Here is a 21,823-nt window from a genome sequence, read left to right on the forward strand (position 1 = left end):
TCATCTCCACTGTACCTGAGGCATAGTAAGGTTGAGTGACCTAGCCGAGGTCCTGCAGCTGAGATTTGATCTGAAGCATCTGGTACTAGAATTGGCCCTCTGAACCAGTGCCTCTTGTGTGGCATTAAGAATTAAGTTTCTTAAGTGTGGGTAATGGTACAAGTAGACAAAGGAAAGGCTTTTTGGAATAAAATCTGCATTCAAATCTGGCTTCTAGAGTGTACGAACCAAGTGATAGTCGAATAAGTTACTCTAACTTCTTAGTCTCAGCTGCTTTATTTATAAAATGTCTAATATCAGGGTGCCTGGATGGGTCAGTTGGTTAAAGTGTCCAACTTCAGCTCAGGTCATGATCTCAGGGTTTGTGAGTTCATGCCTCATGTCAGGCTCTGTGCTGACAGCCCAGAGCCTGGAGTCGGCCTTCAGATTCTGTGTCTCCCTCTCTCTCTCTCTGTCCCCCTCCCCTTCTGACCTCCCCCACTGGCTCATGCTCTCTTTCAAAACTAATAAATACATTTAAAAAACAAATATTAATTATTTATTATTAATTACACACAATGGGCTAGACAATAAGTGTTGGGGACAGAGTAGTGCACAAAATAGACTGTTGGTGTGGAACTTACAGAAAAGCATGATTTTTGTGAAAACAGTCATAAATCTACCAGGTTACACTATGTAAAGTGATTTCAGCCTATTCTTCACTATTTGAGATTCAAAAGTAAAATTTAGTGTTAACTGAATGAATAAGCTGCCCATTGTGTAACTGTCACTATATATGAACCTTAAGAAACAAGAAGCAAATATTTTTTGTATGGGTTTGGTTAGATAGAATTAGAGCCATGTACTGGTTGAAAGAAAATAGGGCAGCCATGTCGTATAAAATACACACACACACACACACACACACACACACACACACACAATCCCTGAATGACAAAAGCAAAACCTAATATTCCATAGTTCTATAGAACACTGGCAGTAAAATATTTGTATTCCTTTTTAATAAGTAGCATGCCTGCAGTAATTATTGCCAGTAGGATGCTCAAGTCCCAAGGTAGGGTGGGGGTTGGGGAAGGGGGGCTCAAAAAGGGTATCAGTCATGAGATTTTCCCTCCTGAATTATTTCTTTTTAAATAATGAAGCCTTACCATTTTCCTAAATAACCTGACTAAGGTGTTGAGGATTAAAGAACTACCTTATGTGTGTATAAATATAAAGAAAGCCCTAGAGACTTGAAGATATAAAAACCTTCAAGTCAGCAGTCGAAGGAAGGATAGGTCAGTGCAATTAAAAATAAAATAATGCTTTGCCACATTTAAAATACACTTAAATATCAGGTTTTAAAATATTATTTCTTTTATTCATTTTTTCCCTAGGAAAAATCCCTATATTTGTTTTAAGATATAAAGCTTTAGAGGATTTAAAAATAAAAGTATTTCTTGGGCATCCAAGTGTTTTATGCAAAATACATATTTAAATTACATAAACCTTAATGAATAAGATATGAATTCAATCTCTGCTAAATTATATGTTACTTCAAAAAACTATGCTGATGATGCTAGATAAACATTTCTAAAAATAAGGTATCCAATCTTCAATGAATCCTTAGTTTATGGTCAATCTCTACGATTAATGACAGGCCAGGAATTTTACCTTCTTTTCATGCAGCTGTAAAGGTTGAGTTTATAAGTTCTTATTTCTGTGCCAAGAGATTCACATTTAGAGAATTTCTTTCCACAGCACTGGAGCATCTTGTCTTAAACTGTCATTATACACCACTCATCACTATCAACGTCAAATGTAATAGCACCAGCTGCTCCTGCCTCAGAGAAAAATTCTTCAGCTTCGGAGTTTAGATGCTGACCATCCTATAATTTCTGTAGTACTTATTAGACTGTCAGTTTGATTAGTAATGAGAATTTCCAGCTGGACTTAAATAACAATACCCCTTTATTTCCTACGTATGGGCTGGAATGGCGGCTCTACCAGTCCTTCGTCAACTCTCCTCCCTGCCAGCTCTCTCCCCCATCCCTTAAAGCCCCCATTCTCTTAGCCTGAGATGATTTGCCAGAACTCCAGGTACCCTATCCTTACTCCAGGTCTCAGATGGCCTCCCTCTTTTTCTTTTTTTTTTTTTTTAAAGATTTTCCTAATGTCACCCACAATACTTTCACCTCAAGCTCAATGGCTAAAACCGTGTCAGGTGACTGAGCCTTGATTGCAAGACAAAATGGGAAGTGCAGACTTTCAGCTCATTAACAACATGTTGAATTAAAAATAGAGGCTATTTCTAAGGAGGAAAAAGTAAAATGGAGTGAGATGCAGCTAGAACATCAAGCAGACGTTTGTATAAAACTTTATGCTTTTTAAAAGGCGGTTATCGCATGTGAAGAAGAAAGAGCATATATTACTTTCATTTTACTGACAGAATTGAATTGAGTCCTAGGAAAAGCTGTACAGTGGGGACCAGGTTGGTAATCACTATTATCCATATATAGAGAAAGCTGGCCCACAGTGCAACAAAGAGGGAAATAAAAGGAGCAGAGATAAAAGTGGTAACCTCACTCTTTCTTGAGCTAATTTAGTGTTCATCTGTTCTTAGCCACCAGAAGGACACTGAGAAGAATAAGCTATCAGGAACACAAAAATAGTGAGAAGAAAACTGATATTTTTTCAACATTTGCTTTGTATCAGGTGTTATGTTCAGTATATTAATGCCTTAAAATTTATACAGAAAACCTCTATTGAGTCATGAATAAACAATGGATGTGTGCATGTAACTTATTCCCAATGGCAATGAAACCAGTATTTCATTTTGGGTTCCACACCACTACAATAAGGAGAAACCCACCTGACTTGCACCAGCTACCACTAAGTATTTTGTCCTACATAAATCAGTTATGTTTGGGCTGTGTGGTCAAAGTGGCAATCTGCTCACTCAGCACATTCCCAACCAGTTTTTTTCTTGCTGTTCTCCAAGAGCCTAGAAAGCTAAACATCTAATTTCACTTCCACTCAAGGTTAGTCACATGACAGTCCTGGACAGTTCTGTAGATAAAGTTCTCTTGAAAGGGCTTCACTTCCTGAATGAAAAAAAAAAAAGTCTTTTGGAAGAGAATGAGTTTGGCTTTTCTATATTTCATCTTTCTATAACTTTAATGCAAGCTCTATCGGCTCAGCAGCCATCTTCAAACCAGAAGGGAAAAACTCACCTACTGAGAACGTCTAGGTAAAAAATAGAAAATACCTAGGATTCCTCATAACATTTTGAATAGCTGTGCCAACCTCTGCCTGCCATTTTGAAATTCTTATTATGTGAAAAAATACTCAGTATTCAAGTTAGTCTTTATCATCTTCTCTGTGACTTGCAGCTAAATACTTTTTTCAACGAACAGGTGGGTACCTGGCTTCAAAGGCTCTTCTAGCTATGCTGTTAACCTCAGGATCTACTAAAATCATTGTGCTCTGTTTGTTGCCAAGACTGCTTCTCCACGTAACTACCTCTTTCCCAGGCTAGCCTCAAAACTGCTTCTTCCTCCTCCATGGTAGTGACCACCATCAGGGTTGCCGTGATCTGACCTGTTGTTCTGGTATCAGCAGGCTTTCACTAAGAAGGGTGTTGCTCAAATACTGGTCTAGACATGTAGAAAGCACATCTGTGATACTCACTGATGATTTCCTTTTCTGTATCCATCAAGTAACATAGAAAAACAGACACTTGTCTACCATCCATATGAAGGCCACCCTTCCCTTTCTCACCATTCCCAAGTAGTTGCCACACCTATGAAATACACACACACACACACACACACACACACACACACACACGCCAAGAGCTAGATATCTAGAGATGCTACATCTACCTTCGTTTTGAGGTCTTCTTTAGATTTGAAATTCATAGTTTAATCACGCAAAAATCATGTAGGATTTAAATTATTATCCCCATTTTGAAAAAAAAAAAAATAACATGCTTAAATTCAAGCAGCTGGTAATTGGAGAAGACAGAATTAAATGTCATAGATGACCCAAAACACTTTATTTTTCCACTTTATTTCACTTCCTCTACTGGTCAGCATACTTACTAAATCTACTTCTAACACTAAACTACAATTGAAAAGAAAATAACAGGAAGAGTTAACTGACTTTTCGTGCAGCAAATAAGAGCCAAAAGAGTGGTACAATAGGTTACCCTAGGAACTCAGAGGAAGAATAAATGTCAAAAGGAAGACTGTTTCAATACTTAACAATCACCAATAAAATGAGTCATAATTACTTTCCTGAATAAGATTCCAACTGTTTGTCACGACTCATGTTGTCCTTTGAGTAGTTCTCCAACAGTACTAGAGTCACAGAAGAAACAGATTATTCAACCCTTTTCAGGCTACTTGAGACTGATTTACAGGAGAAATAATTCAAGCTGCAGAAACCCAAGGAAGAGAAAGCAGAGTTGCTGGCCAAGTTGGCAACGGTGTTCCTCCACGATCTTTTGCCTGTAGTTGCTTGCATACCACCCATCCCAATGTGATCTGTGTTCTATCTTATAATAAAAGGCTCTGGAATTTGTCATAGCATTCTCCACAAAATGCATGACAGTAATTAAATAAATGCAGATAATTAAGAATTAAATTTGTGGGCTGCCTGGGTGCCTCAGTCAGTTGAGCATCCAACTTAGGGTCAGGTTATGATCTCGTGATTTGTGAGTTGGAGCCCCATTTCAGGCTCTGTGCTGACAGCTCAGAGCCCAGAGCCTGCTTTGGATTGTGTCTCCCTCACTTTCTCCCCTGCTCATGCACACACACGCTCTTTCTCACTCTCTCAAAATAAAGAAACATTAGAAAAAAATTTAAGAACTAAATTTGCTCAGGAGACAGTATCTTCTAGTATAAAAGGTTGTGAGCATGGTACTGGATTTGTTACCTCATTCAATAAACACGGTCTTTTATATGAGACACTGTGCTAAGATTTGGGCATTTAGAAACAATTAAGACCTGTCCTTTGGGGGAAAAGAGTAAGGAAGAATGAAAGGGATGTGGCAAGAGAAATAAAAGAGGGAGGAAGGGGAAAGAGGAGGAAGAGAAGAGGGGAGGAAACAGGGGAGAAAGGAGGGAGAAGGGAAGGGAGGGAGAGGTGGGAAGAGGAAAAAGGAAGCAAGAAAGGGAGAAAGGAGAGAAAGAAAATTGGAGAGAGAAAAGTATTTCATATGGAACAAATATAAATGAATGGTCAACTCTATCCAGACATTTTTATGGCAGGGGGTGGAAAAATTTATTAACTTATTTATTCAATAAATAATTTTTTAAAAGTCATGGCTGGACTACTACCTTAGAAATATTAGACACCAATAGACACATGAAAAGATGCTCAACATACACCTGAAACTAATATTACAGTGTATGTTAACTGTTTCATACAGTGTATGAAATTTAAATAACTTGGGGAAAAAAAGATGCTCAGTATCACTAATCATCAGGAAAATGTAAATAAAAACCACAACAAGATATCACCTTACATCTGACAGAATGGCTAGAATCAAAAAGATAAGAAATAACAGGTGTTGGTAAGAATGTAGAGGAAACAAAGAACTATAAATTGGTGCAGCCACTGTGGATAACAATTTGGACGTTCCTCAAAAAGTTACAAATAGAACTACCATGTGACCCAGTATTATGTACTCACCCAAAGAAAACAAAAACAGTAATTTGAAAAGATATGTGCACTAGTATGTTTATTGCAGCCTTATTTACAATAAAGACAATGTGGTATGGTGTGTGTGTGTGTGTGTGTGTGTGTGTGTGATGGAGTATTACTCAGCCATAAAAAAAGAATGAGATCTTGCCATTCATGACAACATGGATGGACCTAGACAGTATTATGCTAAGTGAAATAAAACAGTCAGAAAAAGAAATACCATAGGATTTTATTTATATGTGTAATGTAAAAGGCAAATCCAGAAAACAAGCAGAAAGAGACTCATAAATACAGAGAAGAAACCACAGTTGCCAGATGAGAGGTAGGTGGGGAGATGGGAAAGTGAGTGAAGGGAAACGAGAGGTACAGGCTTCCAGTATGGGATAAATAAGTCATGGGAATAAAAGGTATAGCATAGGGAATATATTTAATGGCCCGGTACTAGCACTGTACTGTGATAGATAGTAGCTATACTTGGGGTAAATGTATCCTAACATATAGAGTTGTGGAATCACTATGTTCTATACCTAAAACTAATGTAACATTGTGTGTCAACTCTACTTCAATAAAAAAAAGTAAAATAAAAATCTTTTAAAGTTAGAGAAGATTTCAGTCCTAGTGGAGTTTATGGTCTAGTAGAAGCAGGAAGGAGTCAATGTCTTAATGGGTGATGGTTCCTTTCCTGGTCTTTCACAAGTTTAGTGTGGTATCTAAAGCAGGCCACATAATTATCTGGGCTTCAGTTTCTTGATATGTAAAAGTAGCAGTTCTCCATGACTTTCCTAACTTTCCAGGTTTCTTAATAGTGTTTTTGAAATATACTTTTTTTCTGGATTGTAGAACATTTTACAAATAGAAATGGAATTTTTTCCACTTGGCCATCCTTTAACCAGTGGAATTTAGCATTGAACAAGAAAATTACACGCTCTCAAGGGTGAGTTCAGCACTGTAAACTCACTGTCAACACTAAGAAAATCTGAGAGAATAAATGTGAAAAGCAAGCTTTTCTACCTTTTGGCTGATGGCAATTTATCTTCTAAGCGTTTGCCATAACATATCAAAACAAAAAACACCCATCGTGACATCCATATAATAAACCATCTGCCCACTTTCCTATATATGACCACATAAAGGTTTGCCCTCAAACCTCCTAAAAATATGCCCCATTAGGTTTGAAATGTGGTAGCTGTGCCAAAGCACATAGCAATGACAATTAAATGGCACATTTCTATGATTAGACACACAAACTTCCTGGAAGATTCATCACGCTCCAGGCTGAAGGTCCATGACCTCCAGATAAAATTTCACCATTTGCACAATAAAAAGGGAGGGAGAGATTTTTTTTGAAATTTCGCTTTAAATTACCACTGTGCTGATCTGCAATTAATTTCTTGTTAGATTGCCTAGACTTTGCCAGTGAAGCCTCATCTCCTAACACAAGGAGCAAACATTCCCAGGAAGACACATAGACATGATTGTTGTAAAACACTTAAGTGGTACCCATGCCTCTTTCAATCATTTCAGCTGAAGGCAATTTTATCTCAGCTACTCATCGGAATTTGAAAAACCCAGCCATTCAACAGTTTTTAGTTAGAAATATTTCTAACTGATTAAGGCTAAACATTTTAACTTTCTCTACCTAATTAATAAGGATACAGGGGGCTTAACACATGTTTCTTTCACTTAAATGTCCCTGGGCAAGTTACTGAATCTCTTGAGGCTCAGTGACATCACCTATTAAATCTGTTTCAGGGTGTAGCTCCCATTTTTCTGACTGACACATCTTTCTCACTTTTCTCAGTTTCTGACCCTCATCCATTGGTAAACTTAAAGCAGAAGTAGCAATACTCTGCTTGTCAAGTAGGGGAAGAGCAGGTGGAAGGCTGAGTGAAGACATGTTCTAAAAGAAGTCAGGGGAAAAGACCGGAGGAGTTCAATGCACAGCCTGGGGGTAAATAACTTTCTGCTGTCAAAAAGGAAATGAAGATTAATAATGTCTATCAAGGAGGAAATGAGTAATAGCAATTAAAGGTCAAGAAAAGTAGGAGTGAGAAATGTAAATTATGAAACTAGCTTGTTGCAAGAGACCAGCAAGTAGGAAAATCCTAGTTGATCTGAGACATTTACCCTTCATCCTTGTTCTTCTTGTCATACTTCTTGCCTAAGATGGGAAGAATGAGAAAGAGGTCAGAGTCAAGAGAATATAGGTAAGTGGGAAACGCAGCCACAGCAAGAAAGAGGAGAAAGTTTATTTGTAATGATTAGTCTTCAACACACTTTTATTTATCTTTGTTTTGACTATGTATTTGGGTCTACTGTTAGACTACAAATAACCTTGAAGGCAGTAGCTATATGTAGCCTTTACCATTAAGTCAACAAATGACTAATGACTGTCATATTCGTCAAACTGGAATAGAATCTGTTCCAAAATATACAATAGAGGGTCTTGCTCACCACGTCTCTTAGAATCTAATAAGGACGATATTACTTATTTTCAAGAACTTCAAATCAAGTGAGCATAAAAGAGAAACCAAAATGCTGTAAGAATTCAAAGAGGATGGAGCATATCCCAGCTAGATACTGAGGTGCCTGCCTCAAGAAAGCATAACTAAAACTGAACCATGAATGAGGGGTAAGACTTCAGTAGGTAGAAATGAAGAAGATGCAGATGTGGAAAGGTAGAGAAGGCGAAAACTCTAAGAACTGTTTTTGGAAGCAATATAGAGTAAATAAACTCCTTAAAAAAGAAATTGAAAGGTGAGGCTGAGAATCAAGGTACCTAATAAATTCAGTTAAAATAAGAAGTCTGATTCTGATGAAGAAAATGAAGAGCTTAGCACAGGTCTAAATGTGAATTGGTGCAGATCAGCTCCTTAATTCCACTATAATTAGAACATCTCTGTAGAGTTTATTAAACACGGACCATGAAATGGACATTCCACCACGTAGAGAAACTTATTTTCAAGACAAAGGAAACCCAATGCTTATGCAAAATGATTTCACAATAGAAACACAATTTTCCCCAGTTGTCCAGTAATATTGCTAAAATATCCCAAGACTATTTTATACATGTATTTATCACACTAGAGAGGTGCTGATGATCTGATTAGTGACACACAGAATGACAACTGGTTTATTCCTCTGGGCATTCACGTGCAAAAGTTATGAAGGACGTGAATATTAGGCATTAAGTTCTTTGTCACCCAGTTTTCATGTTGCAACAAATTAAAAACTGTCCTACAAACTTGTTTTAAGAATTTATGTAAAGATTGAGTATAGAAAGAAGGTGGATACAAGCAGTAAAACATGATGGTTTTGCAAGCAGCCTTGGGAAAGATAAAGGCAACAGGTCAGAATGATCTCTGCTTCCTGCATCTGGTAAGGAAAGATGTGAAAAGAGGGGTGACAAAGCCAGAAGTCTATTCTGTCACATTTGAATGAAAGTATAAAAAAACAGAACGAGAACCAAACAACATTGTGTTGCTTCAAGAGACTTTGAGGGATTCTCTTGGATACACCTGGAAAGTCCCTCTAACCAAGACAGATAGAATAAAAATTACCCATAAATTTTAAGATGATTTGCATTTCCTTCCCACATCTCAAGCACAGAAATATGCTGATTTTCTGAGACAATGATGAGACTCATAACAAAATCATGCTCAATAAATAAGATAAATATTGGGAAACCATACAGAGATATAGCAGCCAGAAGGAAGTTAAATACTTAAGTCTTCCTCCATGTGGAATGTTATTTTGATGGTAGCATAACCCAATTTCTGAATTATTTGGGTATTACTAATTTACATTATTATTCAAAATGAATCTGTAATTTCTGCACTAAAGTATAGCAACATCAATACTCTAATTTGTGTTCTTTGCCATAAAACATTTCCTGAATCATATATAATTTTTTACAGTTATTATGAGAGGATAATTTGTTGAGTTGTTACTTGTGTTTATTCTCCTTGGATTTTTCCCATCACTTCCATTAAAAAAAAAGTTAGCTGGGTTTCAACATTGTAGTTGTCTGAAGAACAAGCTCTATTCTTTTGTTTCTGAAAATGTAGGTTTTTTAAGAAAATGTGTCAAATTTTCCTATGAGGAAGAAAGACAGGAAAGTACCTGAGGTGAAAAGAAGTGTCAGACATAAGCTCCTAGGCTACAGAGGGGAGATGGTTTCAGGGTTTTGAAAGTGTCATTACCAAAGCTTTCTGCCTTCCCAGAGAGAACTGCAGTATCTCAGAAGGAAATGTCTGTTCAACAAATCTAGCGAGTCTGGATGCCAGGTATCAAAGTACTCAGCCTCAACAAAAGTTGCCTTCGAGACACCCCATGGGCTTAGACAATATGACCTCCAAATCCACAGTGACTGAAATACCTCAACTCTGAATTAGATCTTCCCAGTCTTTCTAAGACTTGAAATTTGTAAGACCACTTGCAGAAGGGGAGACAGAGGAGCCCAGAGATAACTGAGTTGGAATTTTCTGTCGATTATATATATAGTATTGTGACATTTCTTGGACATATACTTCTTCATTACAATTTCTACCTGCTTTTGAGCACATGCATCATGTAACACAGATGCACAATCTTATTCCTAATTGAATAAAATAATTTTAATCTAGAGTTGGAGGATTTTGAAGTTGGAGGATTTTGAAATAGTACCTTGCCATTGATCTCTCATCTAACATTTGAGATCTAAAATATTTAATTCCTTTTTTTCTAAAAATAATAACTTTTACTTTGCAAACTTTGTCCCATTAGAATGCACTTAGTCTTTATGCTTTCTACCAACCATCCTTACTTGCAACAGGTGGATACAAGAAACCAACTTGTCATCTTCAGTCATCCTTGGAATTACTTTTTTTTTTTTTTATTTCTCTGATATGCCCAGGAAAAGTTCCTCTTTTGAAGGCACAGTGAAACAAGATTTAGGTGATCATAAGTTTTTGCTAAGAAATCCACAATGCTCTGTAGAAACCTCTGGGAGGAGCCAATTCAAATTTGGATGTCAATGCTACACACTGCACCTATTCTAGGCTATTCTAAGATTGTGCTTACACTCAACTACTTTGTAAGTTCCCTAGGAGATGTACTTATATTCTTTTTCCCAGGCTTTGAGCCAGTGCTCTGGTACATTTACTTACACTCTTCGGGTCAGTAAATGGGTTAATGGAAGAAAGATGTATTGCAACTTATTAGGAGAGAACCATTGAGTCATTAACTTGCAATGAGATCTTAGGCAAGTTGCAACATCCTGACCTCGGGTTCTCTCCACTGTACCAAAAATGAAAGTATGTCTAACTAACATCCCTTTCAGATTTTATACTCAAATTCTCTAATTATACAGTAACCAAAAAAACCCATCTAAGAGGCTCTGCAAAAGAAGTCTTAGAAAGTGAGGATAAAGTAGAATCTGTCCATCTTATGACATGAGAATACTTTTGTTCTCCAATATGCCAGAGATCCTCCAAAGAATCTGAGGAGCTCAACATTATTTCTTTTGTTTTAATAACTTTATTTCTTCAAGTGATACATTCACCTACATTTTCTATTTGAAAGCATTAAAGGGTAGAATTGTGGGAGCAAAAATTATCCCAAAGTTGGAAATAAGATAGAATAATGAGGATGGTGATATTTTAATATAAGAGCACCTTCAAATAATCCCACCTTATTACTTTTGTTCCCCTTAAGAAATGTAACTTTGTATGACCTACTATCCATAAGTAGCTCACACCTAAGCATTTTACAAACCTATAAAGTCAGGGTTTCATTCATATAAAACTGATAAGAGGTGATCTCTCTCCCTTGCCTGGTAGAGAAAGCAACCCCAAAGTTATGTCCTATGGGACATAAGCCTTATATCATCATTCTATTCCTCTGACTATATATCCCACTTCCTTACAATCCCTTCAAATAGATCTGGCTGTTCTGCTTGTTATCTAATTAATGAGCTACATAAATCTTTAACCCGTGCTGGTTATCTATTTACACAAGACTAGGTTTTAAACCATTTGAAAACTGTGCTTTCAGAAGTGGGTTACTCCTGGAAAGACAAACTACTTCTTTTAGGGAAACACTGGCAGAGCCCCTCTAGACCAGTTCTCTACATTTTAAAGCTCCACCTTGTTAAAATGAATGTAATAAGTGACACTGATTGCATTTTCATGTGCTCCAAAACTTAAGTATTTAGTTTCTCCCTCTACTTACTTACATACATACCACACACACACACACACACACACACACACACACACACACACACACACACACACATGCATATATATCTTCTAATTTCTGTTACATTGGCTATTCCATCTCCCTTGGTTTAAACTGCTAAAAAGAGCAAATCTTGACAATTCACCCATTAGAATAGTATCTTTTTCTTTTTTTTTTTTAAACAGAAAACAGCCTGTCTTCTTAATGGTAAAGAATAAAGTGGCAGAAAATAAATGAGTTTCTAAATTTAAAGCAAGCATTTTGTTGCCAAAGCAACCAGAATCTACAGTTATATAATCCAGATAATCTCCTATCATAAGGACACAACCAAATGCATGCTGCGTATGAATGGATCTTAGAAATTGGAATTATTGAAAGAAAAAAAAAACATGACATTTTACAGTTAACCGGAGTACAGTAACATCTTAAAGTGATAATCTGTTTTTATTTTTATTTTCATGAAAACGAAAACAAAGATTTTTTTCAACATGCCTTTAGACACAGAAGAGGCAAATGTGAAAACATAGGGTACCCCAGAAGAAAATCATAAACACTTTAAATGCTATCTATCATATGGCCAAAGTTACTATGGTGACCCCGAGATTCATTGTCAGTTAAGTTGACCTTGGTCTTCATTTTATTTTAAACTTCAGATACATGAAACACAATAGCCATGATCAAATAACTGGAAGTATACTCATGAATGCACAAATACATCATCAAAACTGTAAAGAAACTAATGACTAGCAATGACATTTTCAACTGAGATTCATCTAACACTCATTAAAACTTGTTTGTGTGACATGGGGGGTTGCTTTTATTGTCAGTTCTTTTTAAGTTACCTTTTCTTCCACAGCTTTAACTTTTTTAAAAAGTCTTTTTAATTTTAATATTAAATTCAGTGGACAAACTCAAATTCACAATTATGAAAAAAACTAGGATAAAAGCTGTACATTCTAGTCTCTTAGGGAGTTCTATAAAATCGTAAGGAACTAAATGTATTATGGTATTCATTTCAATGATTTTGAATTTTTTCCCCTCAAATTCTGCTCCTAGTACATTTGTTGAGATATGTGACTTGGTATGAGGACAGTTAAATTGAGATCAAAAGACAATTAGTCAAAAATCAAGTTTGTATTTGATATCAACTGTATAATATTCACACATCACTCCCAAGGCACCAGTTGGTACCTGATACCATGGGAGCTATTTCATTTAGGGTTTCTTTACAAATGATTTACTGATTATATTAAAAGCACTAACTTACAGCACATAGTAGAAGATTCTGCTGCTTGATTTCTCAGAAATATTGTGAGGCTTCTGGTTGGGAAGTGAAACACACTAAACACAAGAAAGAAGTTAGAAACGATGCAAACCTCTTCTTCCTCTTTCTTCCCTTCATGACAACCTAAGGCCATGTCAACAGATGGGGTCAAGCAAAGGAGACATCCACCCTGGGCAAGGGGAGAGGAACACAACCAGACTGACTTGAAGTACAGTGCAGAGCTCAAGACTGTCAACAGGTCATCTACCTACTCAGAGGCTCTGGGCAGGACTAACAGAGCCCAGAAAGGGCAAAGCAAGGTTTCTGCATAGGAAGGCAGCTCAGCACTGAGTTTTGGAGATGAAGCAGAATGAGGAGTGCATCCACACCAGTCAGTGTGAACCAATTTATGGTGTCAGAACCAAAATGGGATGAGGAAGGAATTCAATTAAAGTAAGAGGGGCAAACTGGTGGTAAGTGTCAGAGTCCAAACTGGTTGGGGACAGACTCCTCCAGGGGCATCCCTGGGGTCAGAACCAGGTAAGGAGGGCTTCTAAGTGAAGGTGTAGTGGTTAAATTGACGGAATACATACAAGGTTGATCAAATAAGTCAAATATTCAACATAATGAAAGTTTCTCATTTTTGAGAAAGTATGGAAAAGGAAAAGTATGGATGTTTCAAGCATGGAAAAGGAAAATTTCAGAATTAACTCTGTGCTGTGAAGTTGGACTTGGATATACTGGTGGGAACTCATGGCTTTTAATATATAGTCATGTATAGAGAAATATAGATGTAAATGTGTGTGCGTATGTTTGTATGCATATGTATATGCATGTGTGTGTTAATTTTTCTCTATCTAGCTCTGTGAGCAATGAGACCCCAAAAGCAATAAACATATTCATATTTAAACACCATTTTCCATTAAGAGTATTATCAGTTCTCCTCAGACAGAAGACTGATCTCAAGGCTGGAGTATAAAAAAATACCAAAGGACCATTGTGTTGTGCCAAAAAGCAGAAAAGGGTTCCAACAAATAAGGGAACATGTCAATAAGACCAAAAAAAAAAAAAAAAAAAAATCAATTTGAAGGAGAACCTACAGGCCAAATTAGATCAATTCTTGCTTCAAAATAAATGATAACATTATAAACCATTAGACAAAACAGGAAGCCATTCATATTGATAAGTTAATGAATAAATTGGAGTTTGATGACAAATAGAATATTTATATAGTTTCAAAGTACTTTGCTATAAAATATATAATAATTACAAAGGGGAGAAAGTAGGATTTTATGGAGGAGAATCAAAGCAGACATCACTGGAATCAAATGACCAATGTAAACATCATCAGTAATCGGACAAATGGAAATTGTACATCCCCCTGATAGATGCAGTAGGAATACAGTATCACTTCTAACATGTTCCTGCCAAAATGCATAACCTGAATCTAATTATATAAAAGTCAGACAAACCCAAATTTGCAGGACATTCTACAAAATAATGATGTACACTTCAAAACCATCAAGGTCAAGAAAGTCAAAGAAAGGCTGAGAGACTGTTCCAGAGAGAAAGAGAAGACCACGTGATAAATGTGATTCTGGACTGCATCATTTTCTTATAAAAGGTACACTTGGGATGACTACTGAAACTTGAACAGGGTCTGACAACTAAGTGGCATCATGTATCAATCCTCGTATATTGATTTTGATGGCTTTATTACACTTTGTGGGCAAATGTCTTCATAGGAAATACTTTTTTAAAAATGTTTAATGTTTATTTATTTTTGACAGAGAGAGAGAGAGAGAGAGAGAGAGAGAGAATGCTAGAGAGAGCACACATGCCCAAGCAGGGGAGGAGCAGAGAGAGGGGGAGACACAGAATCCAAAGCAGGCTCCAGTCTCTAAGCTGTCAGCACAGAGCCTGGTGTGGGGTTCAAACCCATGAACCATGAGATCATGACCTGAAGTCCAACACTTAACCAACTGAGCCACCCAGGCACCCTGGAAATACTGAAATATTAAGGAAGGATGTGACATCATGTTAGCAACCTAGTCTCAAATGGTTCAGGGGGAAAGGAGTTCCTTGTGCTATACTTGCAGCTTGTCTGAAAATTTTGAGATTTTCAAAATTATGAACATTGTAGTTTAAAATTTTCAAAATGAAAAAGAACACTCTTACCCTCTTTCCTTAAATCCTCCCCACACCCCATCCCATCACCAGAATTCTAACACTATAAAATTGTGGTAGCTTAGCTTCACGATAGGAAACATGCTTTCATTTCCTAGCTATGAGATTAAATTTTAAGATTTTAAGTCAATTTCCTTTACCTTTTGATTTTTCAGTGTTATAAACCATAATGTTACTTTCACATGGCCTGTTGAAGCTCTTAGAAAAATGTTTAAAAAACATAGAAACCATTGAAACATAGTACAGAGATTCATGGGAAAAAACGTGCACCAATAGAATGTCATGTTTTTATTGATGCTACAAATAGAAATTCATCATCATAACTGACCTTCTTGCAATATTTTTACAAACCTACTTGGAAGAAATCCTATCGTGGGACCAAAATGTTTTGAGCATACTCAGTCATTTCTATGGCCACTTTTGTGGCCACTATGCAAAATGCTGAAAGGTCTTGACTCATATTTGGGAAGACAGATTTATGATAAATCGGACTTTTTAAAGCATCAAGGTTAATTAGAATTACATCCAGTTCAAAGGTGCACTGAGATTTACTTCTTAAAACTAATTTAACATGAGGTTAGACAACCTATTATTGCAACTAGTTTTTGCTAAGTTATTTCTCACTGGAAAGTTGTTCTGTTTTATACCATGTATTTTATATCCTGTTTTTGTGTAAATATACCTATTTATTCAGTAACTGAAAACCACTACATGCAATCTTTTAAGATGCAGGTTTTATTTATTAAAACTAATTATTTCTATCTTTGTAAACTTGACCATATATTTTTTAATAGTTTTAACTTCAGAGGAAATGCCATGATATGCCAAATCTCAAATTATAAGAAATGTACATTTCTCCATGTTTAACCTAAGAAGCTCCCTTCCATCATTCAATATAATTACAAGGGGAAAACCCCACACTACACTGAAGTGGGTCAATTCAGTTCAATATGTGCTCTTCCTACAGCCTTTACTTAACAATAAAAGGCACAACACATACAAATGAATACATAATGTATAAATATTTCTAAATAAAGACGGTGCACCATGTTGTCACATATTGAGGAATTTCCTTTTTTAAGGCTGAATAATGTTCCACTGTTTGTATATGCCATGTTTTGGTGAACCTTGAGGATATGCTAAGGGACACAAACCAATCACAGAAAGACAAATACTACATGATTCCACTTATGTGAGGTATAATACAAAATAGTCAAATTCATAGAATCAAAGCATGGAATGGGGGGTCTTCAGTGGCTGAGGTAAAGGACAAGTAGGAAGTTACTAATCAATAGACATACAAACTCAGTTAAGCTAGATGAATAAGCCCTAGATATCTGCTGTACAACACTGTACCTATAGTCAACACTAATGTGTTACATACTTAATTTGTTAAGAGAGTAAATTTTAGGGGAGGAGCCAAGATGGCAGCACAGCATGGAAGTTTTTTGTGTGTCCCGCATCCATGAAATACAGCCAGACCAACAATAAAACATCCAACACACCTAGAAAACTGATTGGAGGATTAACACAACAATCTGCACAACCTGAAGCACAGAATTCTGCAGGTACGCGGTGCGGAGAGGTGAACTTGGGGAGAGAGAAGCCAGTGGCGGACAGAGAGCCACCTCTGCAGGTGGGGAAAGGACAGAGACTGGGGGGGGGGGGGGGGGGGAATACAGGAAAAGCACCCCTCCCCAAAAGCAGCTGGAGAGAAAGTGGAAAATTGTAAACAGCCACAGGAACTAAACTAAAAAGGGAGAAAGGAGAAAGGTGAGGGTTTAAATTCCATTGAGACTTTAAACAAGGGGAGCACAAAGGCAGCAACTCTGCAGCTCCATACCTGGCGGTGCTCTGGTGGGAAGGGTGAATCCCCAGGAACAGAGTAGGGTCCGGGAGGTTCTCAAGCCACACGAGGAAAAGCGGTTCCACTGCCGGAAGGACATTTGGCAGAGACTGTTGAAGCCGCCTGGGTCCCAGCAGACCCCAGAAAACGGCCACATTCGCTGGTGCTGGAACAAGGTCTTTAAGGGTGAAGCCTGGTACCAGATGTGATGTGTGTTGTGACTTTCCATAATCCCTGAAAAGCTGCTGCTACACTATCTCATGAATTTTTTCTTGGGCGGGCTGGCACCTGGCCACAGTCTCTGGGCACCAGCAGAAGCAGGGTCCAGCAGGCGTTCCTGGGTGTAGCCAGCATTCGGCCATTGCTCGATGAGACCCTCCCACAGAGGGACAGAATGGGTCAAAGCCACAGTCCTTCAGAACTAAGGGGCCAGGGAAAACAGCCACATCTGAAACAAAACTCAGGAGAGATGTACTGCCTGGGGCCTGGTCATGGACAGTGAAAAAGTGGGGAGTGCACAAAAGCTGAAGACAGAGGACCAGTGTGGGATTGCTGATCCAGGAGAACAGACTGGGTAGCTGGGTGGTGCCATTTTCACCCCTCCCGTGCATGCCCATACACACCTACAAGCACCACAATAGTCCACCCCCGTATGCTAGCAGCGCCATCTAGTGGAGAACGGAGACGTTACACTGAGCCCCACCCAACTGGGCCAACATTGCTCTTCAAGAACACAAGTCTCACCGGGGGCTTAGTTTATGGACTATATATAGAGCGCTACATAGACTGACTTCTAGGGGAAAACATAATTTCAGTCAGTCCTACTTCAACCTGTTAGCAGGTCCATCTATTAGATTTGTTTTCTCTTTTACACTTTTCATTTTCTTGAATACAGAAAGATAAAAAATTCATTTTTATTTTCAATTTTTATTAAAAATATTTTTAATTGTTATTACTATATGTTTTTATTTTGTGTAAATATTTTCAAATTCTATCTTACTTCGATCATTCTATTTTAGTCTACTTCAGTGTATTCACCTTTTCAAATTTTCCAACGATTTCCTTGTTTTCTTTTTTCTTTTTTTCTCTTTTTCGTTTCATTTCTTTTTATTGAATGCAGAAAGTGAAAAACGTCATTTTTACTTTCAATTTCTATTAAAATATTTTTAATTTTTTTGCTGTATTTTTTACTTTTTTGTAAATTTTTTCAAATTCTATTTTACCTCCATCATTTTATTTTGGTCTACTACAGTATATTCACTCTTTCAAATTTTCAAACAATTTATGTTTTTTCCTCTTTTTTCTTTTTCATTTCTTTTCTCTTTCTTGAATACAGAAAGAGAAAAAATTATTTTTATTTTCATTAAAAATATTTTTCTTTGATTTTTTTTCCTACCATATTCTTAACTTTTGGGTAAATTTTTTCAAATTCTATTTTAGTCCAATCGTCACATTTTAGTCTACTTCAGTGTATTCATTTTTTCAAATTCTCAACCAATTTCCTTCCCCCGCCCCTTTTTTCTCTAATCTGTCAAAACATTTTCAACACCCAGACCAAAACACACCTAGAATCTAGCATCATTTATTAGATTGTGTGTGTGTGTGTTAATTTTAATATTTTTTTAAATTTTAATGTCTTTTAATTTTAATTTTTCTACCTCATTAATTCCTTTTCTCCCTTCAAAATGACAAAATGAAGGAATTCACCCCAAAAGAGAGAGCATGAAGAAACGACAGCCAGGGATTTAACCAAAACAGATACAAGCAAGATGTCTGAGCCAGAATTTAGAATCACAATAATAAGAATATTAGCTGGGGTCGAAAATAGGTTAGAATCCCTTTCTGCAGAGATAAAAGAAGAAAAACTAGTCAGAATGAAATTAAAAATGCTATACCTGAGCTTCAATCACGGATGGATGCTGCGGTGGCAAGGATGGATGAGGCAGAACAGAGAATCAGTGATATGGAGGACATTCTTGTAGAGAAAAAAATGAAGCAGAAAAACAGAGGGAGATGAAGACAAAAGGGCATGACTTAAGAATTAGAGAAATCAATGACTCATTAAAAAGGAACAACATCAGAATCATAGGGGTCCCAGAAGAGGAAGAGAGAAAAACAGGGGTGGAAGGGTTATGTGAGCAAATCATAGCAGAAAACTTTCCTAACCTGGTGAAAGACACAGACATCAAAATCCAGGAAGCACAGAGAACCCCCATTAGATTAAACAAAAACCAACTATTAACAAGGCATATCATAGTGAAATTCACAAAATACTCAGGCAAGGAGAGAATCATGAAAGCAGCAAGGGAAAAAAAGTCCCTAACATACAAGGGAAGACAGATCAGGTTTGGAGCAGACCTATCCACAGAAACGTGGCAGGCCAGAAAGGAGTAGCAGGATATATTCAGTGTGCTGACTCAGAAAAACATGCAGCCAAGAATTCTTTATCCAGCAAGGCTGTCATTCAAAATAGAAGGAAAGATAAAAAGTTTCCCAGACAAAAATCAAAGGAGTTTGTGACCACTAAACCACCCCTGTAAGAAATTTTAGGGGGACTTTCTGAAGTGAGAAAAGATGAAAATACATGTACAAAGATAAATAAATACCAAAAGCAACAAAAGATTAGAAAGGACCAGAGAACACCACCAGAAACTCCAACTCTACAAACATCATAATGGCAAAAAATTCATATCTTTCAGTACTCACTCTAAACGTCAATGGACTCAATGCTACAATCAAAAGACATAGGGTAACAGAATGGATAACAAAACAAGATCTATCCATATGCTGTTTACAAGAGACCCACTTTAGACCTAAAGACACCTTCAGATTACAAGTAAGGGGATGGAGAACCATCTATCATGCTAATGATCAACAAAAGAAAACCAGAGTAACCATACTTATATCAGACAATCTAGACTTTAAAATAAAGACTGTATCAAGGGATGCAGAAGGCCATTATATCATAATCAAGGGGTCTATCCACCAAGAAGGCCTAAATTGTAAACATTTATGCTCCAAATGTGCAAGCACCCGAATATATAAGTCAATTAATCACAAACATAAAGACACTCATTGATAGTAATACCATAATAGTAGGAGATTTCAACACCCCATTCACAGCAATGGACAGATCATCTAATAAAAAAATCAACAAGGAAACAATGGCTTTGAATGACACACTGGACCAGATGGACTTAACAGATATATTCAGAAGATTTCATCCTAAAGCAGCAGAATATACATTCTTCTCAAGTGCACATGGAACATTCTCCAGAATAGACCATTACTGGAACACAAATCAGCACTCAACAAGTACAAAAAGATTGAGATCATACCATGCATATTTTCAGACCACAATGCTATGAAACTCAAAATCAACCACAAGAAAAAAAATTGGGAAGGTTAATACTTGGAGGCTGAAGAATATCTTAAGAATGAATGGTCTAACTAAGAAGTTAAAGAGGAAATTAAAAAGTATATGCAAGTCAATGAAAATGATAACATCATAACCCCAAACCTCTGAGATGCAGCAAAAGCAGTCATAAGAGGAAAGTATATAGCATTCCAGGCCTTCTTAAGAAGGATAAAGATCTCAGATACACAACCTAAGCTTATGCCTTAAGGAGCTGGAAAAACAGCAGCACATAAAACCCAAAACCATCAGAAGACAGGAAATAACAAAAATAGAGCATGAACTAATGCTATCAAAACCAAAAAAAAAAGTAGAACAGATCAATGAAACCAGAAGTTGGTTCTTTGAAAGAATTAACAAAATTGATAAGCCACTAGCCAGTTTGATCAAAAAGAAAAAAGAAAGGACCCAAATAAATAAAATCAAGAATGAAAGAGGAAAATTAACAGAAACCCATGGGGGAGGGGAAGAAAAAAAAAAAAGAGGTTAGAGTGGGAGAGAGCCAAAGCATAAGAGACGCTTAAAAACTGAGAACAAACTGAGGGTTGATGCGGGGGGGGGGGGGTGGGAGGGAGGGGAGGGTAGGTGATGGGTATTGAAGAGGGCATCTTTTGGGATGAGCACCAGGTGTTGTATGGAAACCAATTTGACAATAAATTTCATATATTAAAAAAATAAATAAAACACACACACACACACACACACACACACACACACAAAATGAAAGAGGAGAGATCACAACCATCACAGCACAAATGAAAACAATAATAAGAGAATATTATGAGCAATTATATGCCAATAAAATGGGCAATCTGGAAGAAATGGACAAATTCCTGGAAATATATACACTACCAAAACTGAAACAGAAAGAAATAGAAAATTTGAACAGACCCATAACCAGTAAGGAAATCGAATTAGTAATGAAAAACCTGCCAAAAAACAAGAGTCCGGGGCCAGATGGCTTTCCAGGGGAATTCTACCAAACACTTAAGGAAGAGTTCACACCTACTCTCTTGAAGCTGTTCCAAAAAATAGAAATGGAAGGAAAACTTCCAAACTCTTTCTATGAAACCAGCATTACCTTGATACCAAAACCAGACAGAGACCCCACTAAAAAGGAGAACTATAGACCAATTTTCCGGATGAACACGGATGCAAAAATCCTCAACAAGATATTAGCCAACCGGATCCTACAATACATTAA

This window comes from Panthera onca, chromosome C2, assembly GCF_046562875.1.
Source record: "Panthera onca isolate mPanOnc1 chromosome C2, mPanOnc1 haplotype 2, whole genome shotgun sequence".
NCBI classification, from domain to species: Eukaryota; Metazoa; Chordata; class Mammalia; order Carnivora; family Felidae; genus Panthera; species Panthera onca.